The following is an 18,496-nucleotide window of genomic DNA, read 5'->3' on the forward strand; positions in this document are numbered from 1 at the left end:
CTCTAAGTTCATTCATTTAACATTTATTGGGCAGTTACTTTATTCTTAGTACCATGCTGGGTGTCTGTCTCATTAATGTAATCCGAAAGAGAAATTTAAAAAAAAAGCTCTACACCCAGTGTGGGGCTTGAATTCACCACCCCGAGATCAAGATTCTCGCGCTCTACCGACTGAGCCAGCCAGGTGGCCTTGGAATAGACATTTTTAATGCTAGAGAAAGCATCCCCTGAGCAAGCCGCTTTAACCTCTGAGCCCCGGGCTCCCTGTTTGTCAGATTAATGGTTTGCTTGGAAGGGAGGAGGAACAGAAGAACTCCAAAAGTCGATGACCAGATGCCCAGCTCTTATTTTCAAACCTAAGAGAACATTTGAGGCTCAGAGGTGTGATCTGCTTGAATATCTTGATCTTTCCACCACTCACCATATGCCAGATTCTTCACCAGCTCTGAAGTTCTAACCTCCGACCCTGTCCTGACTCACGTTCTTTTCCCACCCACTCAGGATCATCTGTCCCAGGGACACTGTTGTCATGTTGGCAAACGGGGCAGCCCCTTGTTCTCTTCTAGAACAGACACGAGTTCCGTCTTCTCTGTCCCGCCTGGCTTTGGTCCCTGAGCTTACTGAGGCCAGGGTGCCGTCAGCAATTGGATTTTGCAGGACTAGGACGGCCCCACGCCCGGCGCTGCTAATTCACCCTAGGTCATGCATCTAGGGACTTCGCTGGGGCTCTGAGAGGGTAGTACAGCTATAGAAAGCTTCTCCAACAACGGTAATTTTTTTTTTACCCCTTGTTGAGGGCAAGTGGAAAACTGACTTGGCTAGAGCATTATTTTTCAAATTTTAGTATCCTGTGAGCCACCACCATGATTTTGTGCTAAATGGACTTGTATTGCGGCTTACTTAATACTTGACTTTAAATCAACTCAATTGGAAAAATTTTGAACCACTTTCACAAATGGGAAACTAGTAATACCTGTTGTCATAAATAGAAAGGATCCTGAAAGAAACGGTAGAGAGGAAACAGAAAGCCAACCCAGCACCATTATATTTTAGCTCGGTACTGTAGTTTGCCCATATCCCAGCAACAGGTATGCCCAGCCTTTGTTTTTAGGCGGATTGGCAAGCATTGGAGAGGAATTAAAAACACAGTGACATTTAACTGAGCCACTCACTTTCTTCACCTTGCAAGTCATTGGTTTTAATGCATCTTCGTACCTCCTGGTCATTCCACCCACACTGGGCTGGTGGGGGCCCCAGAGTTTGGAGCGCTGAAGTGTTCCTAGCGCAACCCGGGGTCACTGTTATGGTGGGCTAACTGAAAATTTGGAGAAAGAGCTCAGCAGAGGGCGTCCACTTGTGGCTCTCTGGAATTTCTCTCCACACCTCGTTTGGGATTTCTGTCTTATAGTCTTACCTGGGTGGCCTCGGGTTAATCGCTTGACCTCTCTGATGTACAAGGAAGTGCTCCATTGGTGAGAGAAGACAGTTGATGAGCTGTTCGCAGGACCCTGCCAGGTCTCAGATATGATTTCAGACTCCTCGGCCTCACCTTACCCCTCCTGACCCCATGGCAGAAGGGGAGGGGAGATTGTAACAAGGAAGAGGAAAAAAAATAAAGCGAAAAAGTACCAGACATCTTTGGGGTGGCGGGGTGGGGGAGATAAATTCTGCCAAGGTAGTTACATCTCTGCAACTAATTAATGCTCTTCAACAAAAGATCACATAAAACTAAAATTCTACTCCTTAAGCGTGTGTGTGTGTGTGTGTGTGTGTGTGTGTGTGGGTGTGTTTGCATTTGTCTTGGCTTTTTCCTTACCTGAATCAAGGAGATGCCCACCCATTCCCTTGAATTTAAAAGTAAGTCAAACGGTCCTTCAGTCAGAAAAGTTATTTCTTAGCCACGAAGAACAAAATAGCGTCTCGGGTTACCAACCCTGAAGAATGTCTTGGCACATTCCTCCCTCTGGGGCTGAGCTGTTTTGTGTGCTGTCCGGCATGGAGGCTGCTGGGGGTAGGGAATCCAGTTTTCCGCTTCCCCTTTCACCAGCGGGTTGGAAGAGCAGCCAGGCAGCCAGTCTTGCCAACTCTCTTCCCTTCTCACCCAGGGCAAGACTGGGAGGCCGAAATTCCTGAAGATGGTTGTCCCAACAACCAGAGAGGGTCCAGTGGGCAGCTTGGGCCCTGCCTACTGGGCCAAAGGCTCCAACAGCACCACAGGCTCCTCCTGAGGCAAGGCTGGCCTGCAGAATCAGGTGCCGTGGCCTCCACAGCCCCTTGGAGCAGTGTTCCTTTAGCAGAATAACTCTGGGTGCTTCTGGGAGCTCCCAGCAAAGGGCCAGCATTCCTTGTGTATTTAACTTAGTGGTATGCAAAAACAAATATGCTGATTGTTCTCCGAGGAAGAATGGGTTGTTTGAACTGGCCCTGCCAGAGAAGGTTCCTGAAGCCTAATTCCTGCTCATTTGGTGGTGTATGTTCAGACCTTCTTCCAGGAACCACCTTGGAGCTCTGTGGGCAGTTTCTGGGGCTATGTGATTAGTCCTGAAGGCCCACGTGGCTAAGAGGCCATGTTGAGAGGATTCAGCAACTTCTCTCATGATTTGAAGAACATTTGCTAATCCTGTTATTTCAGAAATAATTTATATTGTAGGAAGTTGGGTCTACAGTCAAAAGGTCTTAACTTCCTTCTGGCCAGAGATCCTTATGAGAATCTGACAAAGGTTAAAGATGCTTCCTGAAGAAAAGTGCAAATACAGTTTTTGGCACATAATTTCAGGGGGCTCTTGGACCCCAGGTTCATACTCCTGCCATAGATTAATTTAGAAACTGCTCATCACTGCCTATATGCCCTCCTGTTCAGTGAGGAAGGAGGTAATGACTGAGCATTTACTGTGTTTAGGCAGTCTGCTGAGAGCTCTATATGGCTGATTTCCTTTAATCCCTCTGACAACCCTGGGGATAGGTGCCATGATCTATGAGGAACCTGAGGCTCAGGGGGGCTGAGTTCGGTGAAAGCCAACTTTTATGGAGGCAAGAAGTGAACACTAGGTTCACTGACTCCAGAACCCACATATCTGGCCACTGTCCTACACTAGTCAACTGCCTGGGCTCCATTGCCAAAGGAGTTTGGCCTCGGGGTATGGAGTGGGGACAGGCATGATTTCACTTACCTGTAACCATTCTGGTGTGGCCAGAGAGCAAGTGTGGACAGTGGAAAGAGGGTGAGCCTTTGAATTCTGGCATCTTGAATGTGCTACTTGCTACCCGAGTGACCTCGGCAAGTTGGAAGCCTTGGCTTTTGTCTTTTCTACAATAGGGAGGTACACATAGTTGTCAAGGGTGGTTATGGACATTAAAGAAGCGAAGTCACGTAGAGCAGTTAGCACAGAGCCTGATACCCAGGAGGCACTTGGGAATGCCAGTTCTTTTAGCTTTTACTGGAAACTGCCTATGGAACACTGAAATCAAATGGAAACTGAGTCTCTGCCTGACTGAGTATCCCTTTGCAGCTGGGATGGGCCCTTCTGGTCGTGTAACCCATCCCTCTCATTTCACGGATGAAACAGACTCAGAGACAAGTGACTTGCCCAAGGACACCTTGAATCACTAGGAAAGGTCTCCTTCCCTCTTTTTTTTATGTAAACTTTTCCTTAAAAATCAGATCCAGTTTCTCCTAATAATTTGGGAATATTTTGTGCTTGTGGCTGAGTCATTTTCCATAATCCTTTCTGACTGTGTAGACTGGCAGTTTTCTTTCATACTGTCCCAACCATTTGTGAGTCGTGTCCCAGGAATACTATGATAGTGAATTTACTCTGTGCTACTCATTGGGCTGAGCCTTTTCTACTATGATTCATATCCTTTCACCAATGCCGTGAGGTAAGTACTGTTATTACTTGTTCAGATGAGGAAACCGAGACTTAGAAAGGTAAAGTAGGGGCACCTGGGTGGCTCAGTCGCTAAGCGTCTGCCTTCGGCTCAGGGCATGATCCCGGCATTCTGGGATCGAGCCCCACATCAGGCTCCTCCAGTGGGAGCCTGCTTCTTCCTCTCCCACTCCCCCTGCTTGTGCTCCCCCTCTCTTTGGCTCTCTCTCTGTCAAATAAATACATAAAATCTTTTTTAAAAAAAAAGGTAAAGTAAGTTGTTCAAGGCCACCAGTAGGTGAGGCACCCTGAATTGGAGCCCCGGTAGTGGGACTCTTGAGTCCACACTCGTATCAGCTATAGCTGTTCCAAGGTGCCCTGTCGATAAGGTGGGCTTGAGAGTTGCCGTTTATTCCCGAGCTGAAGCAACCCTGTGCATCTCAGGGAGATGATGTGGCAAAGGAGGCTTGATCCGAGGAGCCTGTGAGAGCCTCAGCGTGGATTAGGAGGCTGTTGGGCAAAAGCCCCACCTTCTGGGAGCAGCCAGCTAACCAGAGCTCTGGGAAAGGGAGAACAGAAACAGAGGCAAAGAAATTCTAAAGGATGCAGTGTGTGTGGAGAGCTCAAAGTCGTTTCCAAGTCGCTTGGGTAAATGTTCTCAGTGGCCAGGGAATTAGTAGCCAAGGCAGCTACTCTCTGTCGTCACCCCCCCACCCCCCAGCTTTTTGCCTAGCCAAACTGACCTGATTCTCCAATCCCCCGGGATCCCAGGTAGCTATGAAACACTGCTCTTTTGAGGAGAAGAGCATCGGGTTGCCTTAGTTACTGGGCGGGTTGGAACACCAAGCTCAGGTGCACATAAGGAGAGACAAGGCTGAAACAAGCGGGAGTTGGAAGGTGGCCGGCGTGTTGCTGCAGAGCTTCCTGCATTGGAAGATGTCTTGTCTTGGTCAGGTTTTGGTGGCATTGGCAGGGGCTGCCAAGTGAGGGGCAGTCCGCTGTCCACGCTGTCAGGAGCTCTCTCGCAGGCAATGAGAACCTGCGGCGCCCAGCTCAACGCGGGGCCCTGGACAGGAGAAATCCGCTTCTGCCGGAGGAACGGCTGGGGTGACATCTCCTGGGGCTTCCACTTGGACAGGGCCGCCGGCCGGATCTGGGCTGAGTGTGTGTGGAAAATTCACACGCCCTGCATCTCCCAGCACGGACAGGGCCGGCCATCCGTGAAGCCTCAGGCCGAACAGCGAGAGACTCTGCTTGCTGCTGACCAGCTTCTCGGCCGCCTCGAATCCCTGTTTCAGAGTGAGATAAAAGAAGAGAGAACTCAGAAACTGGATACACTGGTGTTTTGTTATTCAACCTTCACCAGCAGGCCATTAAGCCTCCAGCTCCTGAGCCGAAAACCTCTTGCCAAAATAACAGGGGCGAGATTGAGGCGGGGACAGGCGTTCACTGTTGCTGTGTTGGGAGAACACAGAACAGTTTCTAAAGATGCTTGGGCGGCGGGGGGGGCGGTGGAGTAGAGTGAGTGGGGAGGAGGGGAAAGATGGACAAGTGCGGTGGGTCACATTCTCCACCCCCCACCCCCACCCCCACCCCGCAATTGTCTCCTCAATGCTTCTACCCGTGACATCTCACCGTTGGGAAGAAATGGGATCTTTCAGTTTCAAATGTCTGCCAAAGAAAAAGGACCCAGGCTTAAGTTCTCGCTCAATGGTCAGCCAGAAAAAAAAAAAAAAAATGAAGCTGCATCAAGATTAGGGACACCTTTGTTGCCTTTTTTCTTCCCCTTCTCCATTCATCACTCTCTGGCAGCCGGGACACCAGGCCAACGGCAGCTGCTGACTTTCCCCAGCCGGCTGCCTGCTGTTGCTGGGCCTGGTTCCGTGGCAGCCCAGCTGTCCCCACGCTGGCTTTCTCCCCGCCCAGTGGCGGTTGCTTGTTTGGTCACTGGAGCAGCCCTTCGGATCCACTGACTGGTACCTCACTCGGAAGGATAAAATATCAAGATACAGGCATCAGGTGGCTGCTAGGATGAGGTGACCTTGGGACAGCCTTCTGATCTTGCATCTGTTGTGGCTTTTCTTAGATAGTTAGGGCTCTGCGAGCATTTCACTTTGTATTCCAGGAATTTCTTCCAAGTGCATGGCTTGTCTTTGTACTGCTAACAAGGCAAACACTAACAGGTTTTAGCGTTGGTGATAATGAAGATAATCCTAGTTACATTTAATCATCTCTATCCAGTACCTGCCATGTGTCAAGCGCTGTTGCCCATTGTAATTTTTTGGCATTTTGCAAATGGGGAAACTGAGGCTAGTAAGAATGGTCAAGTGACAAGCTCAAGGTCAGGCAGAAAGAGGCACAGTTGGAATCTGAATCAGGGTCCATCTGATTTCAAAGCCTTACTCTTTGCACCACTGTAATCTCAGTAGATTCGGAGAGAGGAAGGGCAGAGAGAGAGGGAGGCAGAGGGAAAAGGAACTTTTTAACTGCAGAGGACTCAAGAGAAACACACCTATCAGCGTGTTGTTCACTGTGGAGAAAAATGATTGTGTGCTGCCAGCCAAACACTGGTCCGACAATACCGCACCATTCCCTGCAGCACATAAGGTCTTTGTAAAGATCTTCCCGGGGCGCCAAATCGAGGTCTGGGTCTGTCATTACCCGTAGTAAGTGACCTTGAATAAGTTTCTTCTGCTCATAGTAGGACCTACTACCCACGGACATGGCAAGTCTTAGCCCAGCGCCGAGGGCACACCCGGCTGTCTAATGGCAGCTGGTCCTAGTGAGGCACGTTTGGCCTCCTGTGCTTTGGTAGAGCAACTGGAATGATCGTTCCTTCCTTACCAGCTCCAGTGTCTTCTGGTAAGCCAGGGCTCACCTGGGCCACGTTGACATCAGAGCTTGCAAACCTCCTTGGCAGCACTCATTAGATAAATAAGTCAATAAATTCTTTTCCCCCTGGTCTTATCGGAGACAAGCCCTTCTCTGGAATTTCTGGAGTGAAGTGACTCTTGCCAGTGAGCTGGCACCAGGGCTGTGTGTGAAGCAGGGGTAATGAATCGCGGTTGTCGTGGCAGGACTGAAAAGGCTGTTTGCAGGAACGGGAGGTATCCGGAATTCATTTGTAACTGCTTGATACCATGTCTCTCCACTCCGGAAGTGCCTTCATCCCCCCGCACCCCCCCAGCTCCGGGACCCTTCGAGAGCTGTTTGAGAACGTGCTGATTTTAGCATGGCGGTGGTGCAGAAGGGCATCGGGATTTATCGCGTCGCACCCAGCCAGGGGTTGGCTGTTCATTCAGCAGGTATTTATTGAGTGCCTGCCGGGCTTCAGGCCCCGTTGCCAGTGCTGAGGATCAGAGCAAAGTCCCTGCGGCAGCAGGGTGTACCCTTGGGCGAGGGAGAAGGGCAAACAGTTAAACAGATAAGTTGCATTACAACTGGGGGCTTGGTGTTCTCCAGAATTCTTTTACCCATCTTAGGAAGATGGAGGGACAGACCCATCTGCTGCACCTGTTGGCAGTTGTGGTGTGAACTTAGGAACTTTGGAACTGGGTGACATTTGTGCCTTCAACAGGGTGTTGCCAAGAGCCTGTCGTGAAGAGCTGGGCGCTGCGCTAGGAGCTGGGAATGCAAGGGGAGACGCAGCAGTCAGTCTGCAACGCGTAATATTTACTACAAATCAGTGAGGGAGTCATCAAGCTGTGCAGATACAGTTAGAAATGCCAGGCTCTCTGGACCTTGGTTTCCTTCCTCCCCTGTTTCATCTGGACTTATCTAATCACTCAAAAATATTTATTGAGTGCCTGTAAATGGCTAGGGTGTCTGTAATATGCCAGCCCTGGAGGCTCAGGAGTGATTGGACCAACAAAAATCCTGTCCTCGTGGAGCTTACATTTTAGGGCAGAGGTTGTCAAACTTGGGGAAGCATCAGAACCACCTGGAGGGCTTGTTAAATCCCACTCCCACCCCCCAACTCCCACCTCCACCCCCAATTTGCGTCAGTAGGGCTGCTGTGGGGCCTGTCCAGCAGGTCCCCAGGTGTTGCTTGCTGCTGGTCTCTGTAGAACTGGCAGTCCATTCACTGAATCCTCACACTAGCCTGGGAGAGTACCATATTATGCCTGTTTTACAGACAGCGAGACCGAAGGAAGCAGGTGAGATAAGCTGGCCCTCATTCTTAGGCTAGGAGAGCGGAAGGAAGTGGTTTCAGGAGCACTGTTTACCTGCATGGCTATGATTGCTAGGAGCACGCCGTTGCCCTAGTTCTTTGGCTAACCTGAAGCCCAGTGGAGGCAAAATCTGGTAGGATTTCCTCCTCCGTTGTGAAATAAAGTGCAGGGAAACAGGAAGTCTGAGGGGATTCCGGAAGCCAGGGGGACTGCTCTTTACTTCAGGATATATAGGATCTGTAGATCCGTACTCAGGAGAGGATCAGAGGAAACCGTTGTCTCTGTTTCTCAATGGTGCTGAGCCAGGACATCCACGCTGAGCTGCTGTGCGGAGAAAGAGTCGCTGGACTCTTCACCCCTGGGAGCTTTCAGGCCCCCCTGCCCCCAGTTCAACTTCAGCCCTAGGGAGTGCAGGGGAGGTGTGTGGAAGAGGCAAGTTCCTCTTCTCACTGAATCCTCACAAGCCACTGAGGGAGGCATTGTCCGTTGCTGGTCCCCTTGACCACAATTTGGAATTTACACCTCAGCCTTGTCACTGGCTAGTTCTGTGACCTTGGTTAAGTTCTACCTAAACCCTCCTGAGTCTCAGGGTCTTCACTGGCAAAATGAGAATAAGTTAGAACATACTTTGTAGGGTTGGCCAAAACCAAATTAGAGGTGTCTCAGTGTATTCAAGTTCCGCTCTCCAGATAGTTATAGATGCAGAATTAAGACCTCCTCAGTACATTTTACAACTTTATCAATCATTATATAATTACTGCTTGATTCCTATATCTTGAGTACCAGATTTTTTGGAAAACTGATCATACTTCCGAGGTGAACATCTTTCCAGTAAACAATGACTTTTGCTAGGCAGGACTACTGCAAGGTATATTAACAGCTCAAGGAGTTTCAAAACCAGCTTGAGTGCTTTATTTCCATCACTGACATAAAACAGACATTTGCCAGCTGCCAGTGGAGACCCTGGGTATTTGTTCAGCTGCTTACTGGTCTCCCAGCCCAAGTTCTCAAAATGTGGTCCCAGACTAGCCCACCAGCTTCTCCTGGGAACTCGTTAGAAACACAGATTCTTGGGGTTCCTGGGTGGCTCGGTTGGTTAAGCGTCTGCCTTCGGCTCAGGTCATGATCCCAGGACCCTGGGATAGAGTCCCGCATCAGGCTCCCTGCTTGGCGGGGAGCCTGCTTCTCCCTCTCGCTCTGCACCTCCCCTTGCCTGTGCTCTACTGCTTACTCGCTCTCTCTCGAATAAATAAAGAAAATCTTAAAAAAAAAAAAAAAAAGGAACATAGACTCTCATATGCAACCTACTGAATCCAAAATTGACTCTTCTGCCCCCTCAAGTCTCAGAGCCACTGGTCACATATTTGCAGCCAGAATGACCTGAGATGTTTTGTTAGTGATCGCAGGCAGAAACTGACCTGATTTAAAGAGCCTCCTGAGCACAAGCACGGGCAGCCAGTTGAAATGGTCTTCATTGGCTTATGACCATTTTAGTATCAGCCCCAGACTTTTGTGCAAGCTGGACCTTCACACTTCCTTCACCAGACCCCACCATTGCTTGACAACTTCTTTACATCGCGGTTCAGGTCACAAACGAAGGTTAGAAAGGCCTTCCCCATGTGCCTTGCCTGGGTCTCCTGGCACCTTACACAGTAGTTGAACAGCATGACCACCTGCGTGTTCTCCGTCCGTGGTTATTAGGTGGCCCAGTGGCTGGCAGGCAGTGGGAGTGCACTGAGTCAGGAAATGAATGCTCCCCAGCTGGGAGTTTTAGATTCTGTTTCTGGCCCTTCTTCAGAGCAACGAGTCACTGGCCTTCCCTGAGCCCTAGTCTCCATTGCTCTACCATGGGGAAATAACCTTTGATCTCCTTTCCACAACAGAGGATAGGAGGCTGTGTTTGGAGCTGGGGGACAAAAGGATCAGTCAGTGATTCTCAAGTTCAATTGCACATTGGTCTCACAGGAGGGGAGTGCTAATAATACCCATGTCTGGCCCACCCCCAGACATTCTGGTTTAATTGGACTGGAGTATGGCCTGGGCACGGGTAGAGCCAGGGTAGAGCCAGATTGGAGAACCGTGACTGTAGGTAAATATGGTCTTATAAACACTTGCAGGGTTTCAGTGAGATTATATAAAAGTACCCCCTAGAAGGATTTAAAACTAAAGATTTTACAGTTCTATACAGAAAAATCGAGGTGATTTAGGAAATATTTAAAAAGTTGTTGTGGGAGGGGAGAAGTAGATCTCTGGGGGATGTCCGTCACCTTGCTGTACCTGTCTTGTGATTTCTTTCCTGGCGTGTTAAGGATCAGAGAGATTTAAGTTCGTCTTTACTTTAATGTGAAAAATCTTTAAATTCCCATTGCAGCAGGAATGCTTTTGAACAAATTGGTCTAGGCTACTATGGAGTTGCAGGCCTGGGGGTTGGGCCTCTAGTGCATCTTCTGTCTGACCTCAGCAGAACCCCGTCTGGATTTCATGCACACATCTGTGTCCTTGAGACTCCAAGAGAGTAGGGCGTGCAGACATTGTCACCATATAGATCATAGCCTGTGGGTAAGAACTAATAATAGCTAACATTTATTAAGACTTTAGACTGTGCCAGGATCTGGGCTGTGGGCTTTGAATGCAGTATCCAATTTAATTCTCATAGCAGCCCAATGAGGTCAGAAGGATACCATCTCCATTCTGCTGATGGGGAAAGTGATGCGTAGGGGGTTGAAAACTTGCCCGTGATTGTAAGCTAGTAAGTGGCAGAACTGGGATTCAGATTCAGTCTGCCTGCCCCCAAAATGCTTGTTCTTCACCATCCTGTAGGTCAGGCAAGGCTGTCAGGGAGAGCAACACTGACTTAATCCTGGTAATTCAGACCAGAGTCCCTTTCACTATGGTCATTCCTGCAGTGGTAACTTCTTCCAGTTGCTCGGGGTCTGTTGGGAGAGGCCAGATTTTTGTGTTTGCTCTACTCCTGGTTTAGCAGATGTCCCTCTTCAGGAAGCAGGGTGAGTGAGCTGTTTTTCTGACCACAGTAGGTTTCTCAACCCCCGGCGCCCCCCACCCCCACCCCAGGGATCCATGTCCTTGACCAAATTCCTTGGTCCATGGTGGTGATCAGCATCTTGGCTTCACCGTCCTTACTGACTCCGTTGAAGAGAGCGCCGCCTTTTACTACTTTGGCCCAGAAGACTTCGCGAGAATCAAGTTCCTTTTGGACTCTTGGTGTCTGCCCAGCATGCGGGCTTGATCTGCAGCATTCTTGCTTGCCCAGCAGAACATCCTTCGGCTGTTTGTTTGGGTTCACTAGAAGTCATTTGGGTCATCTCAGGCCCGAAATGGCTCTAACTAGGCATTGATTTCCTTCCACTTCTACTGCACATTGGGTAGACTTGAAACAAAAGAATGCCATTACCTTTGTGTATTTGGTTCCTGGTGGGAGCTGTGCTAGGAAGGGGGTCCCGCAGTAAACAAAGGCTGTCGCCGCCCCTCATGGAGCTTACAGACAAATAGTAAAAACATACAATAATTACAGATCAGGAAAATGAAGTGGTTGCTGTATTAGAAAATAAGTCCTTGTGAATGACACCAGAGGTCAAGCCATAAAGTTGTAAAGTTCTGTAATTAGAAAAACTGGGTTTGCTTTTAACTTTAAATAAGATACATCTATAATGATTGCCTGTCTCCCTCTTCATACTGGTTTTCTTCATTCCAGCGAGTAGATCATGGCCCTCACTGTAGTGACAACCAACAGGGTTTCTTCTTGACTCTGGCCAAGGAGCCAGGTTTCCCCTGAGGCTGGCATCATCTGTTGACTGCATACATCTGAACCTCCTGAGTGGCTCAAATGCAGATTTCTAGGCCCAGCCTCAGTCAACATAATCAGAACCCATGGATTATGTGGAACCCAGACTCCACATGTGTGACAAGAGCCCTCCAATGATTTTGATGCCATCTTAAGTTTGAGAACCCCTGAATCCAACCAGGACTAGAATCCCTTTGGCCTCTGCCACAGCCTGGCCTGCTTCTTGGGCCTCATATCAGAGAAATCTCTTTCTTTTATCAGGCATCTGTGGATTTTTCTCCAGTGCGCTCAGGTGTTCCCTCTCCAAGAACAAGTGTCCAGTCTGTGAGCTCCCAGCCCACACCCCCTCCCTCTGAAGAACGCAGAGGAGTTCTGTAGCCACAGCTCCGCAAGCCCCCACTCATGCTCCGGCACTCGCCATCCTCCTCCTGCCACCTCAGCCTCTGATCACAGTTCCAGACCCCACGATGAGGTCTTCCCTGACCTCCCTGTGGCATCCAACAATGGGGCTGACCCTCCTCTTTTCCTGGTGTCTTTAATTTTTATTTATTTTGTGGAGATAGGATTGACATGTAAATTTAGTGTTAGGTGTACCCCGTCATGATTCAGTATTTGTATATGTTGCAAAATGATCATCGCAGTAAGTCCAGTTAACATCCCTCAATACATAGTTACAGTTTTTTTTTTTTCCTTGTGGTGAGAACTTTGAATAGCTATTGTTAGCAGTTTTCAAGTATGCAGTGCAGTGTTGTTAACTGTGGTCATGATGCTGTGTATTACATCTCCAGGACTTATTTATTTTATAACTGCAAGTTTGTACCTTTTGACCTCCGTCACTCATTTTGCCCAGCACACTTCCAGCCTCTGGCAACCACCAGTCTATTCTCTGTATCTATGAGCTTGTTTTGTTTTGTTTTATTTTTGGATTCCACATATGAGATCATACATACAGTATTTATCTTTCTCTGTCTTATTTCACTTAGCATCATGCCCTCAAGGTCCATCCATGTTAACACAAGACTTCATTCTTCTTAATCGTGGTACTATTCCGTTGTATATATACCACATTTCCTTTACCCATTCATTCATCAGCGGCCACGTAGGCTGTTTCCATATCTTGGCTGGGGTAAATGATGCTGCAGTGAGCATGGGGTGCAGATATTTTTGAATTAGTGTTTTCATTTCCTTCAAATACATACCCAGAAGTGGAATTGCTAGGTCATATGGTAGTTCTAGTTTTAATTTTTTGAGGAACCCGCATACTGTTGTTTTGTTTTGTTTTTTAAGATTTTATTTATTTATTTGACAGAGAGAGAGAGAGAGAGGTTGCACCAGCAGCAGCGGGGGCAGAGGGAGAAGCAGACTCCCTGCTGAGCAGGGAGCCCATTGCCACTGGATCCTAGGACCCCAGGATCATGACCTGAGCCAAAGGCAGATGCTTGACTGGGCCCCCTAGGTGCCCCCCCCCATACTGTTGTTCATAGTGCATTCCCAACTTACATTCCCGCCAACAGTGCACAGGCGTCTAGTGGGTGTTGACCTTCCTCCTCTATTGGTGGTCAGTCTTCTCCCGGAAAGGGAGGGCATTTTGTGGTCTTGTCTCCCGTTGCTCTTCCCTAGTAGTGTCCTATGACCTTGCGCTTCCTGCTACCTCCAGCGAAACCTCAAGTGCCCATTTCCAGTTTCCTGCTGGACATCATTTCTGGGTCCAGACAAACACTGCACTCTTATACAAATTTAAACCTGAATCCAGTCCTGGGCTCAAACAGCTTTGCCTTTTCTGCTGCTCCCATGAGAAGGCGCCCCTGTAATGTCTAAAACATGCATGGTTCAAATTCTAAAGGTCCAAAAGGTATGCAGCAAAATGTGGGTATTCCTCCCTGCTGGTACCCATGTGCCCAGTTCCCACACTACACACAGGCCACCGCTGTTTCCATCCTCTGGATTCCTCCCTCCCCCCCATCTGGCTCTCAAGTTCTGCCACCCTTTCTTTTATAGGCTGACACCTGCTTCCTGTTCTGTTTATTTCTACTGAGGCTTAGTTGAAAATAGAGACCAAACTAGAGGCCTGTCCTTTCGAGCCAACCTGTGGCCTGCTTTCAGATCAGTCTTGCATAATCCAGGGCTGACCACCCCTCTTCTCACACCCTTTATCCACCCCCCCACCCGCTACGTTTGCTGAGGGACAACCTTCTGAGCCTGACCATCAAAGCTTCTCACAGCGGGTCCTGCCCCATTTTCTGTCTCTCATGCTTTGCCCCACTTCCCTCATTAATAAGATGGGGGTAATAGTAATGACCTCATACTGTTTTTAATTAAAAAAAAATCTTTCCCGTGCATCTTTTAGTATCTTTTAAATTTTGATGTAATTTCAAACTTACAGGAAAATTGCCAAAATATAAGAAATTTCCATATACCCTTTACCCAGATTTACCGATTTTTACATGTTACCCATCTACCTTATATTCTCTCATTTTCCCTATGTGTATGTGAGTCTGTATATGTGTGCATATGATACAAACATATGTAATTATATGAAACCATTACATATATAAACCATTTAAGAGTAAGTTGGTTATAGGGGCCCTGGGTAGCTCAGTCGGTTGATCTCAGCTCAGGTCTTGACCTCAGGGTCATGAGTTCAAGCCCCATGTTGGGCCCCACTCTGGGCAAGGAACTTACTTAAAAAAAAAAGTAAGTTGGTTATTACTCTTAAGTTGGATATCATGTGTCTTTGCCACTAAATACTTCAGTGTTTAGCATCTTTAGTGTTTGTCTATATATGTGTGTATAAGAAACAAAATATCCACTTACATAACCACACTTCATCCAATTTTAATAAGTTTAAATTAAACTATCTAAAATACTTTGCAGCATGCCCAGCAGCACGTAGGTGCCGGACATTGTTAGCTGCGGTTCCTGAGCTCTCTTGATCGGTCCTCTGCTTATAGTCTACCTGGGGTAACAGCGGCAGCGCTTGAACAGGCCCTGCACTTTGCCATTCTCCCAGTGTGGGCCCAGCTCCCAGCCCCGCCTGTATCCGTGGGAGCCCCACCTCCCGCACAGGCCAGAGGTGATGCTATGGGCTCCACGAGGCCTTCCCCCATCCATCATCTCCCTCCCTGCTCCTGCCTGGAAGGGATCTACTTTAAGTCGAGTCTCTTCTAGTCAAAAGCAGGAGAAGCCCATACCGGATTGCTCTGGGAAGAAGAAGCTGCCTAGATTTCATAGGAATCTAAGGAAGGGGATAGGACCCCCCACTGCTGGGCAGGTGGGACTCAGCTGGAGGCCACCAGAGGTTTCTGCTACCTCCCCAAACCTACAAACAACAGATCTAAAATTTGTTCATAAATTCGCAAACTTTGTTTCCAATCAGTTGTGCCTCTAACTTGCTGTGTAAACTTGGGCAAGCTCCTTAATCTCTTTGAGCCTCAGTTTCCTTGCTTCAGACAAATAAGGCTAAAAGAATAGCCAAGATTTTATTGAGTGCTAAGTGCCACACTAAATGTTTTGTATTTATTCAACCAGCTGTCTAAGGGAGGTGCTGTAACTCTCCCCATCTACAGGGAGGAAGTGGAGGCATGGAGGGGCTACGTAATTTGCCTAAGGTCACACAGCCAGAAAGTGGCAAAGCTGGGCTTCAGTCTCAGGCTGTCTGGCTCCAGAGCTCCCGCTCTTACGTGGCAACCCACTTGGAAGCGTTATTGTGAGAATTGCAGCATGGATTCTTCCATGTAAGGCACTTAGCAGACAGCAAGGCTCAGACTCAGTACTCAGAAATGTTAACAGCCTAGACATTATCACAGCGTTAGGTGACCCTTATCCCCTTCATGACCCCAGCCTGTCTCTTAACCCTTCAGCCAAGCAACCACAGTTAACTCGGTATCCAAAAATTCAATGCTGATTGGGAAAAATCGCAGAGCTGACCTTGAACTGGACTCCCCTGGTACAGGAAACCATGACAAGGGTCAAGAACCATGTGGTGCCAAGCACAGCAGCCACCCGCTCGGGAGAGTCCATGGGCAGCGGGCCATCCCCAGGTCATTCTTTCTCAGAACTTCTAAGTAAATTGTTCTGATTCTGTGGCAATGAGTGGGACTTGGTGGTTCCTGGATCTAAGCACATGCTCGATTCTGAGCCCCGCTCCTGGCCTCACCCCCTGTGGCAGACTCCCACTCATTAGTGGGATCCCTTCCCCTTTTGCTGCTGGAAGTGTGGGCTGTAGCCCAGCCCATCAGCATTGCCGGGGAGCTTGTTAGAAATGCACAATCTCAGACTCCACCCCAGGCCCACTGAATCAGAAACCGTTTTTGTTTTTTTGTTTTTAATATGGAATGCTTCACGAATGTGTGTGCCCTCCTTGCACAGGGGCCATGCTAATCTCTGTATTGTTCCAATTTTAGTATACGTGCCACCGTCGCGAGCTGCAGAAACTGCATTTTAACAAGATCCCGGTGGTCCTTAAGCATGTTGATGTTTGAGGAGCACTGGCCAGACCATTCAATAGGACTTATTATTGCATAGCCCTGGTTGTTCTGTTTGTTTTAATTTTTTGTTTTTGTTCGGTGGCGGACCGCCTCTTACTGAGCTATGATGTTGGGCACACCACATCGTTGTAGTATCAATAAACAGTGGATTATTACAGCCGGTCATAAACACTGTCAGGGGAAAAGAGTTTCTCCGCCTGTTCCCAGAGCTCCACGTGGAATAAGGGAGTGAAGCTGGATGGGGTGTGAAGGTCAGTTCAAAGGGGATCACACCTGCTGAGAAAAGGCAGGTCGTGAGACTGTAGCATATTCAGCCGCAGGGTCAGAGCAGATGCGTGCTGTGTGGGAAGTCCCCGGGGTGGCAGAACATGGCCCTTGGGGACATGGGGCAGTTAGAAGGTGGGAAGCCTTGGGAGGCTAGTGCCTGTGGCCCTAACACATAAAGAGGAGGTGGCCCAGCAGGCACTTAGCAGAGATCCCAAAGGCAGGGTTCCAGCCCTCAGAGAACAGTGGCAGGAGCAAGACAAGGAGGTGTGGGCTTCCCCCCATAAGCTCCCCAGGCAGGGGCTTGAGCCAGCAAAATAAATGGTGGACTCCCTGGAAGTAGATCTGAGTAGGGCAAAAATATAGCCATGAGGGTACCAGCAGAAACAATGCCTACGGCCAAGGCTTAGGCTGGTGGAGCCTGAGTCCCCACATGCAACCTGGTCCAAGCCAGGAGGAGCCTGAGTGGGGTGGCACTGGGGTAGCAGAGACCAGGCTCCTGGTGGAGGACCCAGGACAGGAGGGCCAGGGAGCCAGCCATGGGCTGTAGAGAAAGTCTGTAAGACATCCGTAGACTGCCTTGCCTTTCCTGGCATGAGGTTGGCCAGATTCCAGAAGGTTTTCCCATCACTGCTTGCTGGGCCCTGGTTCACCTGTGGACAGCTTTTGGCGTAAGTGTGGACCTTGGCCCGACACGTTCCAGAGATAATGCCCACTGTCATCCCATGAAACACAGCAACAGCCATCCATGTGAGTGGGGCTCCTCACACCCTCCCAGGGTTTGCTTCCAGTTTGTTTGATGTTGGTATGCCTGTCTGTGTAAAATGACTGAAGAACGAATCATTAGTGAGCTGTCCAAAGTCCCTTTGGGAACATTCCAGGAAAATAAACCAATATTCCATCAAAGCCACAAATGGCTTTTTTTTTTTTTCCATGCCTTCAAAGCAGGGTTTCTCAGAGTGTGGTCCATAGACCTCCTGCCTTAGGATCCCCCAAGGAGCTCATAAAACAGATTCCTGGGCCCCCATCTGAAATACACTGAATCAGAATCTCAGTGGGGCTTCCAGGATTCTGCATTTTTATTTTATTTATTGGAATCTGCATTTTAAATATGCTACCCAGACAATTCTAATACGCCTTAAACTTGAAACCCTCTCCTCCCCGCCCAGGAGATGCTCTCCTTGCTTTGCATGAACTGAGTGTGAGTCCTGCCTGCTCATACTCCCTCTGTGTACTGCTACACCCAGCTTAAAGGCCTCCTCTTGCGGGAGCCTGCCTTGTCCCAGCTCGGGTAAAGGCCCCGCTGTGCACCTTTCTCATACGCGTCACCACGGAGCCATCATCTTTTCATGTCTGTGCTGCCCACTGAGCGGTGTAGTGTCCTGTCAGTCTCCCAGGCCCAGCACTGCGTCTTGCACGTAACCGGTGCTAGCAAAAGAGTGGATACCCCCGAAGGTAGCCGAGACGCAATGGGAAAGTCACAGAATAAAGGGTGATGAATAGATGCCTCCTGGTGAGAAGCTGCCACCTTCTGACTCTTCTCTTGGTCAGTTCGAAGTCCTGTGTTGGGTTTTGGAGCCAGAGAGAGCCCAGGACTCTGAGAGGCCGGGGGTCACCGCCCACCTGTGGGGGGCTGAGGTGTCTCCCTGGAAGCCCAGCTCTCTGTCTGCGGCTCAGGAAGACTCCTGAGTGGAAGAAAAGACTCAAGGACAGTTTGCTAGCCCCGGCCCGACCCCACACCCAGGGCCTCTAGAACGCGCAAGCCTCCCCCTTGTCAGGAGGCATTAAAGAATAGAGCTGTTGGACTGTGGAACTCCCACGAGTCCTTTCCCCCAGAGTCGCTCCGCGTTTGCTACCGTGATTTTCTGCGTAAGGCTCCATATTGCTGTTTGCCAAACCGGCAACT

The 18,496-nt window shown here is 49.0% G+C and overlaps 1 protein-coding gene and 1 pseudogene across 9 annotated transcripts in view; one reads left to right on the forward strand and one right to left on the reverse strand.

Annotated features, from left to right (window-relative positions):
- Positions 1–18,496, forward strand: part of WWC1 (WW and C2 domain containing 1) — a 164,394-nt gene that overhangs the window by 13,026 nt on the left and 132,872 nt on the right. The gene's annotated exons all lie outside the window — the stretch shown is intronic.
- LOC113264165 (U6 spliceosomal RNA) lies at positions 16,163–16,260 on the reverse strand (annotated as a pseudogene).

This window comes from Ursus arctos, unplaced genomic scaffold (assembly GCF_023065955.2).
Source record: "Ursus arctos isolate Adak ecotype North America unplaced genomic scaffold, UrsArc2.0 scaffold_15, whole genome shotgun sequence".
NCBI lineage: Eukaryota > Metazoa > Chordata > Mammalia > Carnivora > Ursidae > Ursus > Ursus arctos.